The sequence below is a fragment of the Sus scrofa genome, chromosome 14, assembly GCF_054392235.1.
Source record: "Sus scrofa isolate SSC_HxYL_T2T_F1_AM1 chromosome 14, Sscrofa_HxYL_maternal_Yorkshire_Landrace_v2.0, whole genome shotgun sequence".
NCBI lineage: Eukaryota > Metazoa > Chordata > Mammalia > Artiodactyla > Suidae > Sus > Sus scrofa.
Window position 1 is genome coordinate 21,733,697 of NC_139396.1, and position 25,229 is coordinate 21,758,925.

The 25,229-nt window shown below is 42.1% G+C and overlaps 1 long non-coding RNA gene across 1 annotated transcript in view; it reads left to right on the plus strand.

Annotated features, from left to right (window-relative positions):
- Positions 1 to 8,208, plus strand: part of LOC106505879 (uncharacterized) — a 127,050-nt gene extending 118,842 nt beyond the window's left edge. The window contains exon 6 of the long non-coding RNA XR_014826385.1: positions 4,049 to 8,208. This is a non-coding gene — a long non-coding RNA (uncharacterized LOC106505879). The remainder of the gene's footprint in view (positions 1 to 4,048) is intronic.
- The last annotated feature ends 17,021 nt before the right edge of the window (positions 8,209 to 25,229 follow it).

A 25,229-nucleotide genomic window follows, 5' to 3' on the forward strand; every position in this document is an offset into this window, starting at 1 on the left:
GTTCAATCTCTGGCCTCGCTCAGTGGGTTAAGGATCCCAGCTTGCTGTGAGCTGTGATGTAGGTCACAGAGGAGGCTTGGATCTGGTGTTGCTGTGGCTGTGGCTGTGGCGGGCAGCTGTAGCTCCAATTCGGCCAATAGCCTGGGAACTTCCATGTGCTGCAGGTGCAGCCTTAAAAAGAAAAAAAAAAAAATTCTATTTCCTTCTGGTATTAAGAAAATCCTTTGGGTAAAAGCTGATCACGTAAGTCTCCTGGGTTCACATGTCTAAACTCTCTGTCTGGAGCAAGGCCATCGTGGTGGTAAGTTGTGCAATGTGGGCACTTACTTAAAGCCATGGAAGATGAGGAAACAGAAGGAAGAAAGTCCCATCTAGAGAACTCTCTCTTCCAGTGATGCCACTTTTTCCCTTAATTATCATTGAGCCTAGAAGATTCTGCCTTGAGTGGGCGATACCTTGCTTCACTCACCCACTCTCCCACCTGGATGGGGAGTTGAGTGAGTGGTGGCTGGAAAAATGATGCTGCCCCATGGGCCACGGGACCATGGACCACGTAGAAATGGGGTGGCAGAGCGGGGTCGCAGTGAGGAGAGGTGAGTCACCAGGGCTTTGCCCCATCGGCTCTTAAAGAAAAATTCAAGTTTGGAAAATACCCTAAATACCCTTCATGGCACCCTCCAAACGGCCCTTATCCAGGGCACCTTTGCTCCTCCTTGCTTCAAATCCATAATTCCCCTCCTCCCTGCCATCCTGCTGCAGATCATTTCAGCAATGACACACTGTGGCTAAATAAGAGGGGAGAGATGGAGCCTCTACTTTGGCTCCAGGAGGTTTTATTTGTTTGTTTTGTTTGTTTTTGGGTTTTGTTTTTTTTAGGGATGCACCCATTGCATAAGGAAATTCCCAGGCCCAGTCTAGGGGCTGAATTGGAGCTATGGCTGCCAGTCTATGCCACAGCCAGAGTGACACCAGATCTGAGCCACATCTGTGAACCACAGCTTGTGGCAATGCCAGATCCTTAACCCACTGAGCGGGGCCAGGGATCGAACTCTTATCCTCATGGATACTGGTCAGGTTCTTTACTGCTGAGCCACAAAGGGAACTCCAGGCTCCAGAAGGGTTATATTCATCAAGGTTGCCAAGCCAACCTTTTTGACTGTTGAGATAGTGTCAGGTCAGAAAAGTCAGCACTCACCTTCTCATTCTGGTGCCTTAAATTTGAGGCCTGGGTTTTAGTGGAAACACAAGAGCAGAGAACACTGCTATGGGAACCATGGTTCCCCTTTCAAGGTCATGTTTTGCAACGTTGTGCAGTTGACCCATTAGGACTATTCCATTCCTGGGCAATATTGCTACACATAATGTAATCCTGCACCCCATTAGGGGCTTGCCCTCCTGGACAGACACTGGCACTGCCAAAAATTTTTACAGGTGTGGCCTGATCTTCAAAGTAGAGTCACTTTGCAGAAGGAGCCCTTAATCTTTGACCACAAGCCACTAATTTTCCCTTTCTTTTCTAAACATGGTCTCAGTGAGGGTGTGATTATCTGGAAGACACCTGCACCAGTCAGCATCACGTCACTTAAGAAGCCAAGTTCAATAGTCAAATCTATTAACCATAAGTGGGTCCAAGATAAGACTAAAGAGATCTGTGTTTCATTCCAGAATTTGTGACCAATTTGTTCATTTGGACCTGCAGTTGAACAGCTAGCTTTTCATCTCTTGATCTGTATCTCAATTAGAATTGGAGAGTTAGACAGGTTGCAAACACTGAGTCTAGAACATGTGGCAAAAGAATGGCTCCAAAACCTATTATTAACAATCTGCCAACTCTAGCTTTAGGTACCAAATTCATCTTTCCTCCATCTGTATGCTATCTGCCATTTCTCCCTTTGTCCCTATACCCATTCCTTATTCTTGCCTTCCTCTTTTCCTCCTCTCTCTTCTTCCTTTTTTCTTCCCTTCTTTCCTTCTTTCCTTATTTCCCTCTCTGTTTTCTTCCTTCCTTCCCCTCCCTCCGTCCTTATCCAATCAATGCATCTTACACTAGACCTCAAAAAGTAAAGATGAAAACATACATTCTGATCTAATCAAGATCATGGCCTTCGCCTGGGATCTCCATTTGACATGTAAACCATGATAAAGGCAGTGATGGAAAGTTGCGCTGGGTGCTGCAGGAAGACAGATGAAGGTCAACCAGTGCAGGATTTGTGAGTATCCCCTAGGCTTCCTCTGGAAGGGCAGCTGGGTTAAATCTCTGAGCAAAGAGGGCTCTGGTGGGTGACGGGCCAGGAGGGGTCAGTGTGTTTCAAGCTCATGGAATGGCTTGCACAAAGACATGGACCAGAGCAGGGTGTGTTTGGGAGGCATGGCAGTTCCTCATGATGGAGCTGGGATCCAGTTGGATGCAGAGGAAAGGAGGGCTGCAGACACAAAAGAAGCCAAGTCTTGAAGGTCTGGTTTCTTACTGAAAAGTCTGGACTCTGAGGCAATGGAGCCTTGGAAGAATCTTAAAGAGAAGAGCATGGCCATTGCTGTGTTTAGAGGAATATTCAGGAAACTGATTGTGTCTAGGGAACCTGTTAGGAGACTACTGTTGTCACTGTGGCAGCATATGAGGGTGTCAGTGTCAGGTTGTTCTGGTGGGAAGCATTTCAGAAGTAGACTCTGCTGTCCCTTTTGACCAAAAATGTCAAGATTGGAGGAGGAGTCTGTGATCTTGGGCATCTAGTGAGAGTTCTTTCTAAGGAGCTGATGGCTCACATAGAATGTTTTTTTATATATATGTAATGATTTTTACAGTGTTCTGGTTTACAGTGTTCTGTCAATTTTCTACTGTACAGCATGGTGACCCAGTTACACATACATGTATACATTCTTTTTTCTCACATTATCATGCTCCATCATAAGTGATTAGACATAGTTCCCAGTGCTACAGAGCAGGATCTCATTGCTTATCCATCCCAGAGGCAATAGACTGCATCTATTAACCCCAATTTCCCAATCCATCCCACTCCCTCCCCCTCCCCCTTGGCAACCACAAGTCTATTCTCCAAGTCCATGATTTTCTTTTCTGTGGAAAGGTTCCTTTGTGCCATATATTAGATTCCAGTTATAAGTGATGTTGTATGGTATTTGTCTTTCTCTTTCTGACTTACTTCACTCAGTATGAGAGTCTCTAGTTCCATTCGTGTTGTTGCAAATGGCATTATTTTGTTCTTTTTTATGGCCAAGTAGTATTTCATTGTGTATAGACACCACATCTTCCTAATCCAGTCACCTGTCGATGGACATTTGGGTTGTTTCCATGTCTTGGCTATTGTGAGTAGTGCTGCCTGACCCAGCCCTTTTTCCACCAGATATCTTTCTCACTAGGGTCTGAAGTTCCAACATTAGTATCTTATTTCTATGTGCACTTAAAAATATCTTTTAGAGTCATCGCATCTTGTCAACTCACACCAATAAGGGGATCTGAGCCCTCTTGGAGGGGGCAATGAGATGCTGTACTGGGGTGGGCAGTGACTATGCCCTGGGTCTTGAATCCCAGTGTCCCATGGGGCAGGTATCCATGACCAGGCAAAAAGCACAGACAGGAGAGAATGGAGACACCATTTGTCTAGACACACAAGTGAACCCAAGCCTGGAAGATAGTCTAAGGTCTGAAAACAGTAAAGTGAGGGCTAATATCAGTCAGAAAAACAGTCTAAATGGTGGTGATCAGCACCAGGCCAACCATCAGAAAAACTGGCTTTGCACTTTTCAATAACTGAAACATGAGCATGGAGAATAGACTTGTGGTTGCCAAGGGGGAGGGCAAGGGAGTGAGATGGATGGGGAGTTTGGGGTTGGTAGGTGTGAACTATTACATTTAAAATGGATAAGCAATAAGGTCCTACTCTACAGCACAATCTTTTGGGATAGAATATGATGAAAGGTAATATGAGAAAAAGAAAATGGATAGATAGATAGATAGATAGATATGTAGATAGATAGATAGATAAAACATTGTAAATCAACTACACTCTAATTTAAAAAAAATTTTTTAAAGGTGAACAGAGTTTCCTGGAATGGAATGGTCCCCCCAGGCTGGCCAGGACTGTTAGGGCAGCGTCCAGACTTCAAGCCGAGTGCACAGGAAGCAGCGTGGAAGCCTGATGCAGGATCTGCCAGGGCCACAGCAGGTCTGTGCGCTGGGATGCTATTGTGTTTTCAGTCATTTCAGAGCAGCACTTTCATCTGCCATTGTGCAGTGTTAATTTGTCAAAACCAAAACCAAACAAATGAACAAAAAACAAGGGCTGTGATTTGTTTGTTACGGGCATTTGTAATTGCCTCTTAGCTTTCTTGGTACAGATGTAACTCTCTTTTCTTCTTTACGTGTTTGGGGCTCACTAACCTCAGAAGATGATAATCCCAAGCATAGAGACGGGTCCAAAGTAGACACCAAATTAAATAATTCAGTAAAAATTAGCTGAATCAGAAAAGTGATGGGACTGTATCTTATTTGTCAGGCGCTGTTACTTATACTATTTCCAAATCTCAACTTCATCCTATATCATCTTGGTTTAATGGATGAGGAAATAGAGATTTAGAAAGTGTAAATAAATATTCCAAACTTCCTAGCTGTGCAACAGGGTTTGAACCCAGGGCTGGCTCAGAAATATAAGCTTTAATTTTTTTTTTTTTTTTCCCTTTCTGGCCATGCCCGAGGCATGTGGAAGTCTCTGGGCCAGAAGTGGAACCCATGCCACAGCGGCAACCTAAGTCATAGCAGTGACAATGCTAGATCCTTAATCCTTAACCCACTGAACCAAAAGGGAACTCTGGAAATACATGCTTTTTAAAGGGAAATGTGGGTGGGGAAAAATACAGCCTGTAGTTTGTTAATGTTTCTTTTAATGAGAACCTGTGTCTTTTCTTCAAGGTATTAGCCATGGAATATTGGATTTTCCTGCCCTATAAGCCTCTGGTGGTCCAGGAAAGTGAGAGTGGGGAAGGGGCAATGCAGATGAGAGTTAATTTCAGTCTTCTGGTTATAAATGTCCAGTGGTAGATTCCACGGCTTTCCTTGGCCGTCCTGTTTCTGCAGGTTCTCCGGTATGTCTGCTCACCCTCGCTGGGTCCATGAAACACACCCATGAACTTCATCATCCCTTATTCTTGTGATAGCACCTGGGCATAATTTTCTCCTCACTCAACGATACTGTATGACTCAGCATCTGCTGAGGACACATCAGTTCTATGAGAAACTAGCAGATTGGAAAATGAAGCATCCAGCGCTGCGAGAGGACCGTTCTCTGGCACTCATTCTGACCTCAGGTTCCTCTGATCTCATATTTATGAACAGAAGTCAGAAAAAGGCATTTGGGAGTCCAGAATGTATGGAGCAGTTTGTACATGAAACAAGTGACCCTAAGATCCAGAATCTTCTATATCCTGCCAATCACACCAGTTTTTTCACCTCTCCTTGTGCTAAGGGCTTCTTGGGTCAATAACAGGGGGCCTAAATGTTCCAGATCTTTATCACATGCTGTGAGCTCAGAAATGTGACTCCTGTGCAAGTGGAAAAAAGACTGGTGGTCTAGTAAGTTTTAAAATTTGTCCTACTAGGAGTTCCCTTTTTGTCTCAGTGGGTTAAGAACCTGACTAGTATACATGAGGATGTAGGTTTGATCCCTGGCCTGACTCAGTGGGTTAAGGACCTGGCGTTGCCGTGAGCTGTGGTGTAGGTCACAGACACGGCTCTGATCTGGCGTTGCTGTGGCTGTGGTGTAGGCTGGCAGCTACAGCTCCAATTGGACCCCTAGCCTGGGAACCTCCATATGCTGCAGGTGAGGCCTTAAAAAGAAAAGAAAAATTTTCCTACTAGAATTAAACACATACAGTAGACCAGAGAATAAATACATATATTTAAAAGATATATATACACATACATATATACTTACATATATGCATATGTGTGTGTGTGTGTGTGTGTGTGTGTGTGTGTGTATGTAATCTTTTTAAAAAAAGTTTTGAGAAGCAGCTAGTGAAGAAACCCAGCATGTTCCTCTAGCAGGGTGGCAGGCACCTGAGGCTGCCAGTACCTGTCCTGGGCCCGTGGGCATCACTGTAGGCCTTTGCTCAGCTACCAGGGCTGGCCCCAGTGGTAGCTTCTCCCCTGGCGGCCATAAGCCCACAGAAAGGTGACTGCTGGAGGGCCATGCGTTTAAGGCAGGGGGAACACGGTCGGTAAATCTGCAAACAACAAACACAAAAGAAATCCATCCTTAGCTCTTTCACTGGGGGCTTGTGTGCCTTTGAGGCCAGTTGCATGGTACTGGGCCTGCTTTCGGCCATGGGAACCAATAACTGGCTCACCACTCAGGGCCTCCTATGGTTTTGCACACAGAGAGATTTTGAATTGGGGGCAAAGATCCTAGGAACTCTTGTTGGTTGGCAGAGCCCTTGCTGTGTCTGGGCACATCTCCCTGATGGACAACCCAGGCTTTCAGCTCTACCACCCAGACTGGCTCTGGGCTGCAGCCACGGCCTAAGGGATTGGTCTCTGGGGCTGAATATGCTTTCAGTTGCGGCAGGGGGGCTGGGGGTGGGTGGGTGGGTGGTTGGGGTGTCTTCTCAGTTTATTAGATGCATAGCAACACTTTCTGGTAATAGTTTTAATTCTACATTATTTTTTTCTGTGTCGAATTATTTACTTAAAAATTGTGGTAAATTCTGCATAAAATTTACCATTTTAGCCATTTTTAAGTCTACAGTTCAAGGGCATTGATTGGCATTGTTGTGCAACCATACCACCATCTATCTACAGAATTTTTTTATCTTGCAAAACTGAAACTCTGCACCCAATAAACACTAACTCCTCATTCCTCCTCCCCTGTCCCCTAGCAACCAGCCTTCTGCTTTCTCTCTCTATGAATCTGAATTCTCTAGGAACCTCATGTAAATGGACTTGTACAGTATTTGTCCTTTTGTGACTGACTTATTGCACTTAGCATAAGGTCCTCAAGGGCTTTCCACGTTGCAGCCTGTGTCAGAATTTTCTCCCTTTCTAAGACTGAACAACATTCTATTCTGTGGATGGACTATATTTTGTTTATCTATCCAGTTACTGATAGACACTTGAGCTACTTCCACTTTTTGGACATTTTGAATAATGCTGTTGTGAAGATGGGTGTAAAAGTAGCTCTTTGTGTTCCCATTTAATTCTGCATGACTTGCGTTCTTCATTGAAACAAGAACACTCCGAACTTAGCTAAGTCCCTTTTCCTTCCTCATAAAATAAATGAAAGTGACTGCTTCTGACACTGGATGATAGCATTTTATTAATACTCTGACAACCCAGTATATGCTATTCTTTTTTCAATAAGTGAATAATAAGACAAAGCAGTTGAGAGTATTAAAATGCCAAAGGTGTATTTTGGAGAAGTAACAAGGGTGATTGAAACAATATTAAAAAAAATCATTTGACCCACTGAATTCTCAGATCTAACCACACCGAGATTTTTTTTTCGACATAAGCCCCACAGATTGTGACTGAATCATTCAGTTCAAGTGCAAGGTTCTGACCCTCTGAGCCCTGCAAGGGGTGGTGCTATGCTAGCCTTTGTGTAACCAACTGCAGAGGAAGTTACCCATGCAAGAGTACAGCAACATTAACCTGGGAAAACTCTCCAGCCATACTGGCCAATAAAGTAAAAAAGAAAACCAGAACAAGTACTACTAGGGTCATAAAACACATAGCTTCTTATGCAGGCTTCCCGCTGACTCGGAAGGGTTGACTGAATGGATCCTGGCACAGTCCTGAGGAGAAGATGCTCAGGAAGCCTGTGACTGGACAGATCAGTACGGGCCCTGAAGATCTGGATTGAGGTCATTGAGAGGTCATGGCCAGCAAGTCACAGTGGCAAGAGGGGAACTTGCATAGCAGGTGAAGTCTATGAGTGCAGGAGACCAATGTTGCCTTGGGTTTTGTGCCACTCCATGCAGTGTGTTGGCAGGGTCGTGGGGTCCTTGAACACCCAATGGCCCACTAAGAGACACCTGCAAAAGATGCAAAGGTCCAAGAGAGATCAGAATGCTATACACTGTGAATTTATTCTTCAAAAGTGAAGAAAAAATAAAGACTTTTTCTGACAAATAAATTTGAGGGAATTTGTTGCCAGTAGATCTGCCTTGCAAGAAATGGTAGAAGTTCTTTAGAGAAAAGGAAAACAATTTGAAAAGAAACTCAGATCTACATAAAGAAGGGAAGAACACTGAAGAAGGAATAAGCACAGGTAAAATAAAAAAACAGGGTTTTTATATTCTTAATTTTTTTTTTTTTTTGTCTTTTTGCCTTTTCTAGGACTGCACCTGTGTGGCATATGGAGGTTCCTAAGCTAGGGGTTGAATCAGAGCTGTAGCCGTCGGCCTACGCCACAGCCATAGCAATGTGGGATCCGAGCTGCGTCTGTGACCTATACCACAGCTCACAGCAACACCAGATCCTTAACCCACTGAGCAAGGCCAGGGATCGAACCTACAACCTCATGGTTCCTAGTTGGATTCATTAACCACTGAGCCACAATGGGAACTCCGTTTTTTTTTTTTTTATTCGTAATTGATCTAACAGATAACAGTTTATTCAAGAGTCTAGCAGTGATGAATTTGATTAGGTATTTTATATATGTTTATATGTGCTTATATGTAAGTGAAATGAATGAAAGTAATGATACCAGGTATAGGAAAAATAATTTAAGATTATTTTGTTGTTATAAAATACATTACATGAGAAGTGAAACTGGACTTGGATTAATTGTAAATGTATATTTCGAACTTCAGAACAACCACTAAAAAAAGTAAAGGGGAGAAAAGTATAATTGATAGAAAGGAGAGAAAATGGAATTATATAAAATACTCAGTTAAAACCATAATATGCAGAAAAGAGTCATAGACAAAAATAGGAGCAAAGAACAAAGGCATTAGATACAAAACAGTAATAAATATGGTATACATTAATCCAACTTTACCAAAAATCTCTTTGAATTTCAAAGGTCAAAATGTGCCAACAAAGAGACAGAGATTGTCAGAGTGGATCAAAATGCATGATCCAACTATATCTTATCTACAAGAAATCCATTTTAAATATAAAGACACATATGGATGTAAATAAAGGAATGGAGAGAAATAAATCTTTTTCTTTTTTTTTTTTTTTTTTTTTTTTGTCTTTTTGCTATTTCTTTGGGCCGCTCCCGCGGCATATGGACGTTCCCAGGCTAGGGGTCGAATCGGAGCTGTAGCCACCGGCCTACGCCAGAGCCACAGCAACGCGGGATCCGAGCCGCGTCTGCAACCTACACCACAGCTCACGGCAACGTCGGATCGTTAACCCACTGAGCAAGGGCAGGGACCGAACCCGCAACCTCATGGTTCCTAGTCGGATTCGTTAACCACTGCGCCACGACAGGAACTCCGAGAAATAAATCTTATTAACACCCATCAACAGAAAGTTTAAGTAGCTTACATTAATTTTAGACAAATCAGATTTCAGGTCAAGAGATGTATCAGAGATAAAGAGGGACATTACATAATTAATACAGCAAGAAAACATCAATTACTTCATCCCATAATAGTAGATTACACATTCTTCTCATGCATATAAGGGACATTTATCAAAATAGATTCCCAATCTGGGCCATAAAATATTTTAACAAATTTAAATAAATAGAAATCATACAATGTATGCTCTCAAAACACAATGGTATCTAACTAGAAATTAGGAGTTCCTATGCTGGCTCAGAGGTTAACAAAACCGACTAGCATCAATGAGGACTTGGGTTCAATCCCTGGCCTTGCTCAGTGGGTTAAGGATCCAGTGTTGCTGTGAGCTGTGGTGTAGGTTGCAGAAGTGGCTCAGATCCCACATTGCTGTGGCTATGGTGTAGGTCGGTGATGGCTGGCAACTACAGCTCCAATTGGACCCCTCGCCTGGGAACCTCCACATGCTGTGGGTGCAGCCCTAAAAAGACAAAAAACAAAACAAAACAAAACAAAAAAAAGCTCTAGAAATTAATAACAGAAAAATCCAGCAATGTGTTGAGATCAAATAACATACTTCTAAATAACACATGAATTTAAAAAAAAAAAAGAGGAATTTCAAAGTATTTTGGCCAAATGAAAATGAAAATGAAACTTAACAGAGTTCCTATCATGGTGCAGTGGAAACGAATCCATTTAGGAACCATGAGCTTGTGGGTTCACTCTCTGGCCTTGCTCAGTAGGTTAAAGATCTGGCGTTGCTGTGAGCTGTGGTGTAGATCATAGACATGGCTCAGATCTGGCATTGTGGTGGCTGTGGTGTAGGCTGGCACCTATAGCTCCAATTAGACACCTATCCTGGGAATATCAGTATACTGCAGGTGTGGCCCTAAAAAGCAAAAAAAAAAAAAAAAAAAAATTATTAAGACTTGTGGGATGTATCAAAAGCAGTGCTTACATGGAAAATTATAGCATTGTATGCATATATTAGAAAAGAGGTTCTAAAATTAATCATTTAGACTTCCATATTTTTTTCAGATTTCGTAATTCATTTATTTATTTATTTTTCTATTTTTTATTACTCAAATGAATTTATCACATATGTAGTTGTATAATGACCATAAAAATCTGATTTCACAGGATTTCTATCTGACAGCCCAAGCACATACCTCCACCCCCCAAACTGTCTCCTCCAGAGACCATAAGTTTTTCAAAGTCTGTGAGTCAGCATCTGTTCTTCAAAGAAGTTCAGTCTGTCCTTTTTTCAGATTCCACATGTCAGTGAAAGCATTGGATGTTGGTGTCTCATTGTATGGCTGACTTCACTTAGCATGATAGTTTCTAAGTCTATCCGTGTTGCTAAAAATGCCTGTATTTCGTTCTTTTTAATGGCTGAGTAATATTCCATTGTGTATATGTACCACTTCTTCTTGATCCACTCCTCTGTCGATGGACATTTAGGTTGTTTCCATGTCTTGACTATTGCAAATAGTGCTGCAATGAACATTGGAGTACATGTGTCTTTGTGAGTCATGGTTTTCTCTGGATAGATGCCCAGGAGTGGGATGGCTGGGTCAAATAGTGGTTCTATTTTTAGTTTTCTGAGGAATCTTCATACTGTTTTCCACAGTGGTTGCACCAATTGACAATCCCACCAACAGTGTACTAGGGTTCCTTTTTCTGCACACCTTCCTCTCCAGCACTTATTGTTTGTAGACTTTTTGATGATGGCCATTCTGGCAGGTATAAGGTGGTACCTCATAGTGGTTTTGATTTGTGTTTCTCTAAGAATGAGTGATGTTGAACATCTTTTCATGTGTTTCTTGGCCATCTGTATGTCTTCTTTGGAGAATTGTTTGTTTCAATCTTTTGCCCATTTTTTGATGGGGTTGTTTGGGTTTTTTTTTTTTTTTTTTTTTTTTGGTATGGAGCTGCAGAAGGTGTTTATAAATTTTGGAGATTAATCCCTTGTCAGTTGATTCATTCACAAAGATTTTCTCCCATTCTGTAGGTTGTCTTTTTGCTTTGTTTAGGGTTTCCTTTGCTGTGCAGAAACTTTGATATTTGATTAGGTCCCATTTGTTTATTTTTGTTTTTATTGTCAATACTCTAAGAGGTGGATCTGAGAAGATGTTGCTGTCCTTTATGTCAGAGAGTGTTTGGCCTGTGTTTTCCTCTAAGAGTTTGATAGTGTCTGGTCTTATATCTAGGTCTTTAATCCATTTGGAGTTTATTTTTGTGTATGGTGTAAGGGAGTGTTCTAATTTCATTCTTTTCCATGTGGCTGTCCAGTTTTCCCAGCACCACTTATTGAACAAGCTGTCCTTTTTCCATTGTCTATCCTTGCCTCCTTGGTCATAGATGAGTTGGCTGTAGCTGTGTGGGTTGAATTCTGGGCTTTCTATCCTGTTCCACTGATCTATATTTCTGTCTTCATGCCAGTACCATATGGTTTTGATGATTGTTGTGTACAGTCCGAAGTCTGGGAGCCTGATTCCTCCAGCTCCATTTTTCTTTTTCAGGATGTCTTTGGCTATTCTGGGTCTTTTGTGCTTCCAAACAAACTTGAAAATATTTTGTTCAAGTTCTGTGAAAAATGTCCTTGGTAATTTGATAGGGATCGCATTGAATCTGTAGCTTGCCTTGGGTAGTATAGTCAATTTGATAATATTAACTCTTCCAATCCACGAGCATGGTATATCTTTCCATCTATTTGTGTCATCTTTTATTTCTTTCATCAGTGGCTTATAGTTTTCAGAGTACAGGTCTTTTGTCTCTTTATGTAGATTTACTCCTAGGTATTTTATTCTCTTGGATGTGATGGTAAACAGGATTGCTTCCCTAATTTCCTTTTCCGCTCTTTCATTGTTAGTGTATAGAAATGCCGTGGATTTCTGTGTATTGATTTGTATCCTGCGACTTTGCCAAATTCGTGGATGAGCTCTAACAGTTTTCTGGTAGAGTCTTTAGGATTCTCTAGGTAGAGTATCATGTCATCTGCAAATAATGATAGTTTTACTTCTTCCTTTCCAATTTGGATTCCTTTTATTTCTTTTACTTCTCTGATTGCTGTGGCAAGGACTTCCCAAACTATGTTGAAGAGTAGTGGCAAGAGCGGATATCCTGGTCTTGTTCCTGATCTCAGCAGGAATTCTTTCAGCTTTTCACCATTGAGAATGATGTTCGCTGTGGGTTTGTCATATATGGCCTTTATCATGTTGAGTAGGTTCCCGCTATGCCCACCTTCTGAAGGGTTTTTATCAGAAATGGGTGTTGGATTTTGTCAAAGGCTTTTTCTGCGTCTATTGAGAGGATTGTATGGTTTTTATTCTTCAGTTTGTTAATGTGGTGTATCACACTGATGGATTTGCGGATATTGAAGAATCCTTGCATCCCTGAGATAAATCCCACTTGATCATGATGTACAATCCTTTTAATGTATTGTTGGATGCAGTTTGCTAGTATTTTGTTGAGGATTTTTGCATCTATGTTCATCAGTGACATTGGCCTGTAGTTTTCTTTTTTTGTAGTAACTTTGTCTGGCTTTGGTATCAGGGTGATGGTGGCCTCACAGAATGAGTTTGGGAGTATCCCTTCCTCTGAAATTTTTTGAAATAGTTTCAAAAGGATAGGTGTTAGCTCTTCTCTAAATGTTTGATAGAATTCACCTGTGAAGCCGTCTGGTCCTGGACTTTTGTTTGTTGAAAGTTTTTTAATCACAGTTTCAATTTCATTACTTGTGATTGGTCCATTCATCTCTATTTCATCTTGATTTAGTCTTGGAAAATTGTACTTTTCTAAGAATTTGTCCATTTCTTCAAGGTTTTCCGTATCATTGGCATATAGTTGCATATAGTAGTCTCTTATGATCCTTTATATTTCTGTGATGTCCGTTGTTACTTCTTTTTCATTTCTAATTTTATTGATTTGAGTCCTCTCTCTTTTTTTCTTGATAAGTCTGGCTAGGGGTTGATCAATGCTGTTGATCTTTTCAAAGAACCAGTTTTCATTTCATTGATCTTTTCTATGGTTTTCTTAGTTTGTATTTCATTGATTTCTGCTCTGATCTTTATGATTTCTTTCCTTCTGCTAACTTTAGGTTTTGACTGTTCTCTCTCGAGCTGTTTTAGATGTAAAGTTAGCTTGTTTATTTGAGCTTTTTCTTGTTTCCTGAGGTGGGCTTGTATTGCTATAAACTTTCCTCTTAGAACGGCTTTTGCTCCATCCCATAGGTTTTGGAGTGTCATATCTTCATTGTCATTTGCTGCTAGGTATTTTTTAATTTCCTCTTTGATTTCCTCAGTGATCCGTTGGTTGTTTAGTAGCATGTTGTTTAGTCTCCATGTGTTTGTATTTTTTGCAGTTTTTTTTTTTTTCTTGTTGATTTCTAGTTGTATAGCGTTGTGGTTGGGAAAGATGCTTGATATGATTTCAATTTTCTTAAAGTTACCGAGGTTGGATTTGTAGCCCAGGGTGTGATCAATCTTAGAAAATGTTCCATGTGCACTTGAGAAGAATGTGTATTCTGTTGCTTTTGGATGGAATGTCCTATAAATATCTATTAAGTCCATCTGGTTTAATGCATCATTCAGGGCCTGTGTTTCCTTATTGATTTTCTGTCTGGTTGATCTGTCCATTGCTGTAAGTGGGTGTTAAAGTCCCCCACTATTATTGCATTATTGTCGATTTCTCCTTGGTTGTTAGCAGTTGCCTTATATATAGTGGTGAACCTATGTTGGGTGTGTAGATATTTAAAATTGTTATATCTTCTTCTTGAATTGATCCTTTGATCATTATATAATATCCTTCTTTGTCCTTTAAAGTCTTCAAAGTCTATTTTGTCTGATATGAATATTGCTACTCCAGCTTTCTTTTGATCCCAGCTTGCATGAAATATTTTCTTCCATCCTCTCCCTTTCAATTTGTATGTGTCCCTAGAAGTGAAGTGGGTCTCTTGAAGACAGCATATATATGGGTCTTGTTTTTGTATCCATTCAGCCAGTCTCTGTCTTTTGGTTGGGGCATTTAGTCCATTAATATTTAAGGTAATTATTGATATGTATGTTCTTATTGCCATTGTATTAATTGCTTTGGATTTTTGTTGTTGTTGCTCTTTTTTCTTTCCTTCTTCTCTTGTTCTTTTCTGCCTATAGAAGTTCCTTTAGTATTTGTTGTAAGGCTGGTTTAGTGTTGCTGAATTCTGTCAACTTTTGCTTCTCTGTGAAGGTTTTGATTTCTCCTTCAAATCTGAATGAGAGCCTTGCTGGGTAAAGTAATCTTGGTTGGAGGTGTTTTCCTTTCATCACGTTAAGTATATCATGCCATTCCCTTCTGGCCTGCAGAGTTTCTGCTGAAAAATCTGCCAATAACTTTATTGGGGTTCTCTTGTATGTTGTTTCTTTTCCCTAGCTGCTTTCAAGATTTTCTCTTTGTCTTTAATTTTGGTTAGTTTGATTAATATGTGTCTCAGTGTATTCCTCCTTGGGTTTATTTTATATGGTACTCATTGTGCTTCCTGGATTTGAGTGAGAGATTCCTTTCCCATGTTAGGAAAGTTTTCAGCTATTATCTCTTGGAATATTTTTTCTGGCTCCTTCTCTCTCTCTTCTCCTTCTGGAACCCCTATAATATGGATGTTGTTGCAGTTAATGTTGTCCCAGAGGTCTCTGAGACTCTCTTCATTTCTTTCCAATCTTTTTTCTTTTCTGTTCTGCATCCGTAATTTCTACTAATCTGTCCTCCACCTTGCTTATTCATTCTTTTGCCTCCTGTATTCTGCTGTTAGCTGCTTCTAGTGAATTTTTTATTTCAGTTATTGTATTTTGCATCTCTTCTCGTTTAAGTTTTATATCTTGTATCTCCTTGGTCAGTGTTTCCTGTAAGTTATCCACCTTTGCCTCCAGTTTATTTCCAATGTCTTGCATCATCTTCAGCAGGGCTGGAGGTTGAGAATCTCCTCATCGCTTAGCTGATTTTCTGGGGTTTTTCCTTTCTCCCTCATCTGAGCTATAGTTTTCTGTCTTTTCATTTTTATAGGTTTTTGGTGTGGTGACCTTTTTACAGATAATAGAGTTGTACCCTCTCTTACTTCTGATGTCTGCCCCCCTGTGGCTGAAGTCAGTAGAGGGGCTTGCTGTAGGCTTCCTGATGGGAGGGGCTGATGCCTGCCCACTGGCAGGTGGAGCTGATTCTAATCCCTCTGGTGGGTGGGGCTTAGTCTCTGGATGGGATTAGGGGCAGCTGTGTTCCTGAGGGGTCTTTAGGTAGCCTGTTCACTGAAGGGCAGGGCTGTGATCCCACCTGAATTGTTGTTTGCCCTGGGGCTTCTCAGCACTGACTGATGGGTGGGGCCAGATTTTTCCAAAATGGCCCCCTCTAGAGAAAGGCAGCTGCTGAATATTCCTGAGAGCTTTGCTTTCAATATCCTTCCCTCACAACAAGGCACATTCACCCCTGTTTTCCCAGGATGTCCTCCAAGAACTGCAGTCAGCTTTGACACAGATTCCTATGTTGACCTCTCTCTGCCCTGAGACCCAGTGCACATGAAAGTCCATGTGCACCTTTTAAGAATGGGGTCTCTGTTTCCCCCAGTCCTGTGGAGCTCCTGTGCACAAGCCCCACTGGCCTTCAATGCCAGATGCTCCAGGAGCTCTTTCTCCCAGTGCCAGATGCCCACACGTGAGAGTTTGATGTGGGTCTCAGAACTCTCACTCCTGTAGGTGAGTCTCTGTGAACCAGTTAGTTTCAGTCTGTGGAGCTTCCCACCTGGGAGGTATGGTTGTTTATTTATATTATGAAATCGCCCCTCCTACCTCTTGATGTGTCCTCCTCTTTTTCTTCTGCAGTAGGATATCTTTTTTAAGGTTTTCAGTCCATTTGGGTGAAGAATGCTCAGTTTTTAGTTGTGGCTTTTGTTGTTTTTAGGAGAGAAGTTGAGCTCCAGTCCTTCTATTCTGCCATCTTAATCCCAGAAAGATTATCTTAGGCTTCCATTTTTAAGAAACTAGAAAAAGAAGAGAGAATTAAATTCAAAGTAAGCAGAATAAAAGAAATAATAAAAATTGAGGAGAAATAAATGAAATTGAAAATAAATCAATAGAGGAAATCAACAAAATCATAGATGGTTCTTTAAAAAAGATTAATAAAATTTATAAGCCTTTACTGGGAAAGGAGAGAGGACATAAATTAATATTATCAAAATTTATTATGATCACATGTGCTCTAAGATGATAATGAAAGAATACTCTGAGTGACACTTCGCCCACAAATTGGATAACCTTGATGAAATGGGCAAATTCCTTCAAGGATACAATTTGACAAAACTTACATATGAAGAAATAGACAATTTAAAGGGTCCTATATATATTAAAGATATTGAATCAACAGTTAGTGACCTTCCTAAACAGGCCCAGATTAGTTCACCTGTGATTTCTACTAAACATTTAAGGAAGACATTATACAAATTCTCTATAATCTCTTCCAGAAGATAGAATAAGATGTGCCCTAACTTACTCTTTGGGACCAGCATTACTCCAATACCAAAAGCAGACATTACAAGAAAATTTCAGACTATTACATCTCATGAATGTAGATGCAAAATTTTTCAACCAGTAATAGCAAATTGAATCCAAAAATGTGTAAGGAAAATCATACACTATGACAAAGTGTGATTTATCCCACATATACAAGTCTGTTTCAACAGCTGAAAATCAACTAATGTAACCCATCACATCAATAGGCTAGAGAAGAAAAATCACATAAGCACATCAGTAGATGAAGAAAAAAAAAAAAACAGTTGACAAAATCCAGTACCCACTCATGCAAAAAACTCTCAGCAAAATATCAATCAAGGGGAAACTTCCTCATCATTTAAGAAAAACCTACACCTAAGATCATACTTAATGGTGAGAAACTTCAAGCCTTCCTGCTAAGATCAGGAATAAGACAAGAATGAGCCCTCTCACCACTCATTTTTGAAATTGTACTGGAAGTCCTAGCTAATACAAGAAAAGGAAAGGAAACCCTAGAGGCTTAAAACAGTATATATTTATCTCAGTTTCCGTAGGTCAGGAATGCATGTTTGATCTCTGTTCAGGGTCTCCCAAGCCTGCTTTCAAGGCATCAGCTGACTTTGTTCTTTTCTGGACTTCGGGGTCCCCTTTCATACTCATGCAGTTATTGGAAGAATTCAGATCCTGTGGTTGTAGGACTGAGGACCCTGCTCTCTTGCCAGCTATCAGCTGAAGGGCTTCTCAGTACCTATAGGATGTGCTTAGGCCCTTGCCATGTGGTCCCTTCTATACCTTCTCTCACTCTTAGAATCTCTCTTCCTTCAGGTTGTGCCCAGTCCTTTCCAGGATCACCTGTTTAGGTCAGGTCCACCTGGATAATTTCTATTTTGGATGGGCAAAGTCAACTGATTAGAAATCTAACCCTGAGGATGATGCCTCCTAATGCTTAAGGATTCCACCCTCACAAGGAAAGGATTCTTCAGGAAGTACATGGGAGGGAGTGGGAATCTTGGGGGTCCTTTTAGAATCCCTCCTACCAGAATGTATTTTTCTCATAACCATGCAAGACAAGAAACTTACCACAGCTAAATGAAGGAGGGTGAATAGTCTAGCGGTCTAAAGATCCTCCCCTGGAATCAACCAGCTTTGGCAGGTTTTACTGAGCTACCAGAGCCAGTTACTCATCTGCCCAGGGTTTCTCTTTCTGTATGATGCAGATATTGAGGACATGGATTTCATGAGGTTGTAGAGGAGAATTCTGTTGAGCTCATTCATGCAAAGCATTTGGTTAGTGCTTGACACATATGTATTAAGTCAGAGAAAGTAGGCTTCTCTCACGACTGCTATTTCTACAGTCAGCACTGGGCCATGGCAGCCTGTGCAAGAAGGTTATTGTAGGCATGCAAATCCCATCACATTGTTGTCAAAACCAAGTTTTGGAAAGGAGCCTAGAATTTTAGGGAGCTTGGGATGGGAATTCTGCAAACCGGGTCCAAGCCTTGAGGGGGTGATGTAGCAAGTATTGAGGAACCCAACAGCTCCTTCGATATGGCCAAATCTTCAACTAAACCTACACGTCCTGGGCAGGGTAGAGCATTAGTCATGGGAATGGGGAGCTGATAAGACAGAACCAACACACCCATGTGAGGCTGCTAGTGTCTGCAGTGCCTGCTTGGCACTTTTAAAAAGGACACCTAAGCGCCACTCCTGAGGTCTTAAGTACTGAAACTTGGCTACAGATTTCCCATGCTCTAGCTCTGCTTCTAATACCAATCTCCCTTGTGGCCTGATATGAGTTATTTAAGTTGCTTTCCTTCTGGGAAACAAGTTCCATGAACCCAACTCCCTGTATGGCCCCATGCCAGTTGGGTTACTTAAAAGCCTTGCTTTAAGTCAATCAAAACAGGGTCTGCCTGGGAGGGCATTCATTAGTGAATGCTGGCACAGCACCTTCTGAAGTTAATTATTGTTATTGGGAGGCATTCATTAAGAAGGTTGAGAATCGTTTTGCAAGAGGCGGTCTTTATTAAAATGCAAATTGTCCTATGCACCCTCTCCCCCCTCGAGCTTTGGAAATCAAAGAGAATTATGGAGTGTGTGTTTATTTTAAGACAGCTTTTCCCACCACCCTAGTCCTGTGACTTGCAGTTGAAGTCTTGGAATATTTGGATGCCTTTTGGCAAGTGGAAACTCATTTTGATCTATCTTTTGAGAAAGAAGAATCAGCAAGTATAGCTTTCTGAGCAGTTAGGGCCCACAGTGAACCTCTGATGCACATCGGAGACTCTAGGACCACTCTGGCCCACACGGCTGCCACCAGCCACATGTGGTCATCAAGTCCTTGAAATGCAGCTGGTCCCAATAGAGATGTGCTGTGTGTGTAAAACATACACAGAGTTTTTAAGACTTGGTATGGAGAAAATAATGAAAAATAACTGGTTAAAAATAAATGATGGTTTTTTGGGAGTACTAATTATGTGGAAATGATAATATTTGATCCATATTGGGGAAAATGACTTTTAGTATAAAAATTAATTCCACATGCTTCTTTTCACTTTTTTATTTTTAATTTTTTATTATAGTTGAGTTACAATGTTCTGCCAATTGCTGCTGTACAGAAAAGTGACCCAGACACACCCACCCCCCCCACACATATATTCTTTTTCTTATAATATCTTCCACCTATGTTTTAAATGAAGTTTCTAGGAAATTCAGTTATAGATGCATCTCTTGTACAGTGTTGATCAGGACAGTTCTAGGCAGAATGAAGGCCCCTGTCCAAACTTTTCCCTTCTTGTTCAGAATAACCTCTTTTCTGGGCACGCTGCCTCCCACGTAGCTGCCTGCACCCCTCCCAGCTCCAGACCAGAGGATGCTGGCTCATATGGTGTTGGCACCTCTTGCTAAAGCCCTCGCATAACCGCCATTGTCAGGGCTCACACCTGATTGCCTCTTGCACCTTCTCACCTCCCAGCCACCCTCATGCTCTTGTTTCAAAACACTCCAGGCCTGGAGTTCTCGTCGTGGCTCAGTGGTAACGAACTGGACTAGGATCCATGAGGACGCAGGTTCAATCCCTGGCCTCACTCAGGGGGTTAAGGATCTGGCATTGCTGTGAGCTGTGGATAGGTCGAAGATGCAGCTTGGATCTGGTGTTGCTGTGGCTGTGGCGTAGGCCAGCAGCTACAGCTCTGATTTGATGCCTACCCTGGGAACTTCCATATGCCATGGATGCAGCCTTGAAAGGACTAAAAACAAAACAAAATAAAAAACACTCCAAGTCTCTGGTTTCCCAAGCCACCCTGTGTGCTTCTAGCATGACTGCTCCAGGGGCCCCTTGTCTCCCCAAGACCACATCCCCACACATCTCTTCATGCAGTTTTCCTGCTCTCCCTGTGTTCCCATTGTCCTCGCATGTGTGTTTGTTACAACACATCGATGCTGTGTTGAAATTGCTCAATGTCCACCTTCTCATCCGACCCTGCTCTCCTCGGGCAAAGGACACCACATCTGTTCATCTGTGTCTCCACGGCATGTAGTAAATATTTGTTAAATGCCCGCAGAATGAAAGAAGCAGAGGGTAAGTAGTGCTAGGTTGCTAATACAGTGTGTCTGTACACAGCAACAGCTGAGGTGTTGAAAGCTTTGTTTTTGTTTTCATGTTTAACCATTTATTTTCTTTTAATAACAATGGAAACCACGGTAGGGAGTAAACCCAGTGGCACTCCACGGAGGTGAGAAAAAGTCCAAGTGCACTCTCTTTCCTTTCTGGGCATCCAGCCTCCCCTTGGGTCACCACTTCTCTCAGCCAGAGGTGGGATTCCTGGTATGATGGTGGGTTTCACGAGGGCTGAGATTTGCCCCCAGGTGCCAATTAGCCTCCTACGGGACGGAGATCTTGCAAACAGAAAGCTCAGAGGGTGTCCGGCTATTTGCCTGTTTTCACAGGAGATAGAAATCTCCTTGCTGCTATGCAGGGCAGTGTTTGTGTAGTTTAGTTTTAAGTCTGTTTGGGGTTGTTGAGGTCATGTTGCTTCATACAACTGGCTGTGCCCTCACTTGGCCTTCCATATGTGAGAATGCATCTGGCTCCTAGAAGCGGCTTTGGCCCATTTGCCTTCCCTCTGCTGGACCCCTCCTCAGGGCTCCTGGGGCAAGTCATTGCCGATTCAGACAGGGTGGTATGTTCCATGGATGTCCTGCTTCAAGAAAATTCAATAGACAGAGGGTTGAGTCACATGATTGATTAGGACAGAGTCTCTCCTTGAGAAGGGAGCTTCCTGGAGACTGACCATCGTGGCTCAGTGGTCACTATGAGAGAGTCCAAATCTACTATCTCGTTCACCCACAAAACTACAAGGTAAGTCCATTGCAAGCTGCAGAGTAAGAAAGAGGGGAGACTGTATCAGACCACAGGAAATCATCTGGAGCAAGTAATGGGATGCAGGCCGTGCAGGTTGTATTCTGGCTTTGGCCAGCCCAGCTCCTTTCCCGTGATGCTGGCCTGCTGGGTTGCTCAACACCCACTGCTATGCAACTGTCCCACCATGGAGGCCCTTCCCCAGGACTGATGGGAGGCTGTTTTTGCTCTGTTAGACCCAATTTGAAACTAATCAAGGTATCCTATTATGTTTATGGTATGTTTATGTTATATCGGTCCTACATTTATGTTATTTTCCTCTGAGGGATACAGGTTGTTGTCAGGCCAGGAAGTGGGCCATTTGGCAGTGGGTTCCAAGTTGCTGGTCCATCCAGCTCTCTGTAGTCTTCCATATGGCTGCCAGCATACTCCCTGCAGCTCCCCAGGCAGATGGCATGAAAACCCCAACCGGCGCAGCAGCCAGGGGTCCAGCTCTCTGCCTGGACTTCTGCAGATGAGATGTTGATGCTGGGAGAGTCTGCATGGCTGAATGTGAATAATCCTCCCCAGTTGTGCAGCCTGCTCCAGGAAGGCTTGGCATTAGAGCCAAGCTTACAGGTAAGCGTCGGGCATCCTACCACACCCACCACTTCCTTTCTGAGTCTCTCTGACTCAGGTCTTCCAGGGTTTCCTTGTCTTCATTTTCTTCTGCTCTTTTTCTTTCTTTTTTTTTTTTTTTTTTTTTTTTTGTCTTTTTGCCTTTTCTTTCTAGAGCTACTCCCTCGGCATATGGAGGTTCCCAGGCTAGGGGTCGAATCAGAGGTGTAGCCACCGGCCTACACCAGAGCCACAGCAATGCAGGACCTGAGCCGCATCTGCGACCCACACCACAGCTCATGGCAACATCAGATCCTTAACCCACTGAGCAAGGCCAGGGACCAAACCCTCAACCTCATGTTTCCTAGTTGGATTTGTTAACCACTGAGCCACAACGGGAACTCCATCTTTTTCAAACTAAAATACCGATTTTGTATTGACTGAACACTGACTATGCAGTCAGAGACTCCGTGCCTAGAAGGTCTGAACTAAGAGGTGGTGAATGGATTCTGGATCCTTCTTAGCCCTCAGGTTTCTGAGTCACATGATCCCCTAGGCCTCCATTTAATCTTGTAAAATGAGCACAGAGCCCCATGTCATCTGTAAGGCCCCGCCTCTCAGGCAGTCTCTAAAGCTCATGAACAACTGAAATTGCTACAATGAATCAATTGTCAACACATAAACCATTTATACTCCTGGTTAAAAGAGTGGATGATGTTGACTGGAAAAACCCTCCCTCCTTCCCATCTCGCTGGTCCACAGCTACTATTTCATATCTTGTGCTGGATCTTCACGATAGGAAATATTACATCCTTGGGAAATCTCACTGATGCCTACTGGGTGGCACCTCTGATGCCCATCTAAGCTGCTGAAACCTGTAAAAATTCACGAAAGTGTGAAAAGGAACAGAAAAGAGAAGCTAATCAATCCAAAGAATTGGAAACCTCCAGACAGTTGTACATCATAACTCAGTATTACTGCATTTAGTTGTGAGAATTTCCACAGCTCATTTCTCCTGATTTAGGGCTATGTGTTGAATGAGCATATTACCACGGACCTTTAGGGATTTTTAAAAGGAAGATGTGATTCTGTGATATCAAAGGACCCCATCGAAAAGTATATAGTTCAGGCAGGTGACCTACTGCTTTGTCTTGGTAAATCCAAACAGCATATGTGATTTTTTGTTTCCTCCCATAAACTGACTGAACTGATTGTTGTCTACACCTCAAGGGTTGGAACCTTGGAAGGGAAGGCGGCTACCTCAGAGCTAAGTGCAGGCTTTGTTTTGTTTTCATTTCAGAACTGGCAAGGTGGGACATTTGCATGTCTGTGTTTACCGCCAAGGCTGGGTGTTTTTGGTGGGAGGTAAATACATCGTGTTTAAAATGTAATTATTAATATTACCATGGCCAATAATATCACAACAAATAATATTCACAACCCATAATATTTTCTCATGTCTTATCTCCTTGGATTACCCTGAAAACTCCATGAGGGGGTGGTGTTTTTGTCTACTGAGGAGGATCCTGATCCTCAAAGAAGGGAAGTGATTTGCTCAAGGTCATAGGTATTCAAGGTCACTCGGCTTTCACACTCACAACCCAAGTGTTCCTACTTTTAAAGCCCTGCTCACCTGGCATGTTGTGTGCCTTTAAAATACACATCTGAAAACAGTTTTAAGGGGCAAATCAAACAAGTTGCTTGACATAAAAAATGCAGTTGTCTAAATACTTGAAACTAAAAATTTTATAAAATTAGCTATTAAACTTTTTTTTTTGCTTTTTAGGGCCACCTGTGGCATATGGAATTTTCTGGGCTAGGGGTAGAATCAGAGCTACCGCCACCGGCCTACACCACAGCCAAGCAATGCCAGATCTGAGCCTCATCTGCAACCTACACCACAGCTCATGGCAACACCATATCCACAACCCACGAGCGAGACCAGGAATTGAACCTGCATCCTCATGGATGCTAGTCAGGTTCATTAACTGCTGAGCCATGAAGGGAACTCCCTATTAAAACACTATTATTTTAAACTATTTTTTGAATAAAAATGTTGACTCTTTTTCCATAATCTGTTTCATTTCATGGATTACTAAAGGTCAGCTGTGGCCATTTTTTTCATTTGAACCAAATTCCTCCTGAAAGTTATGACAGTTATTTGACGTGCCTTTAATTGATCATAAAGATCAAGTTTTCTTGGACCTATCCTCAAGAACTGCACATTACAAAGAACAGATTTCAGATATGTCTTTCCAGAAAAATCCTTATCGGTTTCTTTAAAATTCAATTAAATCTCCCCCTCACTCTACACCTCCCAATTTTAATAGAGACTGACTTTCATTTAAAAGGTTTAACTTTGCTTCTACAATACGAAATGGCATGTGTTAGTAAGGACTCTGAAACTCATTGATCTGGTTAATATAGAGCAACACTCAATGTCCCAGTGTGATTGGGATTCTCTCATTACAGTGTGGTAAGGCTGTAAGCAGAGTGTTGTCCCTATGCCTCTGAATCTGATTATCCCCGGAGAGCTTTCACTGATGTCCTCCACCTCAATATTCCTGGTTGGGCTTTAGTGAAGAGTCCTGAAGGTTAGGGTGAGAAGCTTTTACCAGCCAAACCCACCCCACCTTTTTTTTTTTTTTAATAGGAGCCACTCAAGAATGAAACAGCATGGGCAAGGTGGGGGGTCACAGCAAATCCAGTGGGCTGGTAGCATTTGTAGACGCTTCCAGTAATTCTGCCCAGGTTGCTCACCTTTGCTACCTGCAGGAGAGAGTGTGGAGGAGGTGGGCAGCTTTCAGCTGAAGATCTAGACTTCAAGTATTTTGCAGAACTAAGCCAGCATCATCAATAATAAAGAGTATCTTTGCATAAGGTACAATAAGCTGCATCAAAAGAGAACTACTCAATTCATAATTTTATTAGTTTGAGTTTCTCTGAGTTTCTCTATCTCTCTCAGTAAGAACAGCTAAAGTTTGTCTATTTTGTTTATTAAAAAACTCTTAGAGAGTTCTTGTCATGGCTCAGAAGAAATGAATCTGACTAGTATCCATGAGGACACAGGTTTGATCCCTGTCCTCGTTCAGTGGGTAAAGGATCCGGCATTGTCGTGAGCTGTGGTGTAGGTCTCAGATGAGGCTCTGATCTGGTGTTGCTGCTGCTGTGGCTATGGCATCGGCCGGCAACTACAGCCCCTGATTCAGCCCCTAGCCTGGGAACCTCCATATGCTGCAGGT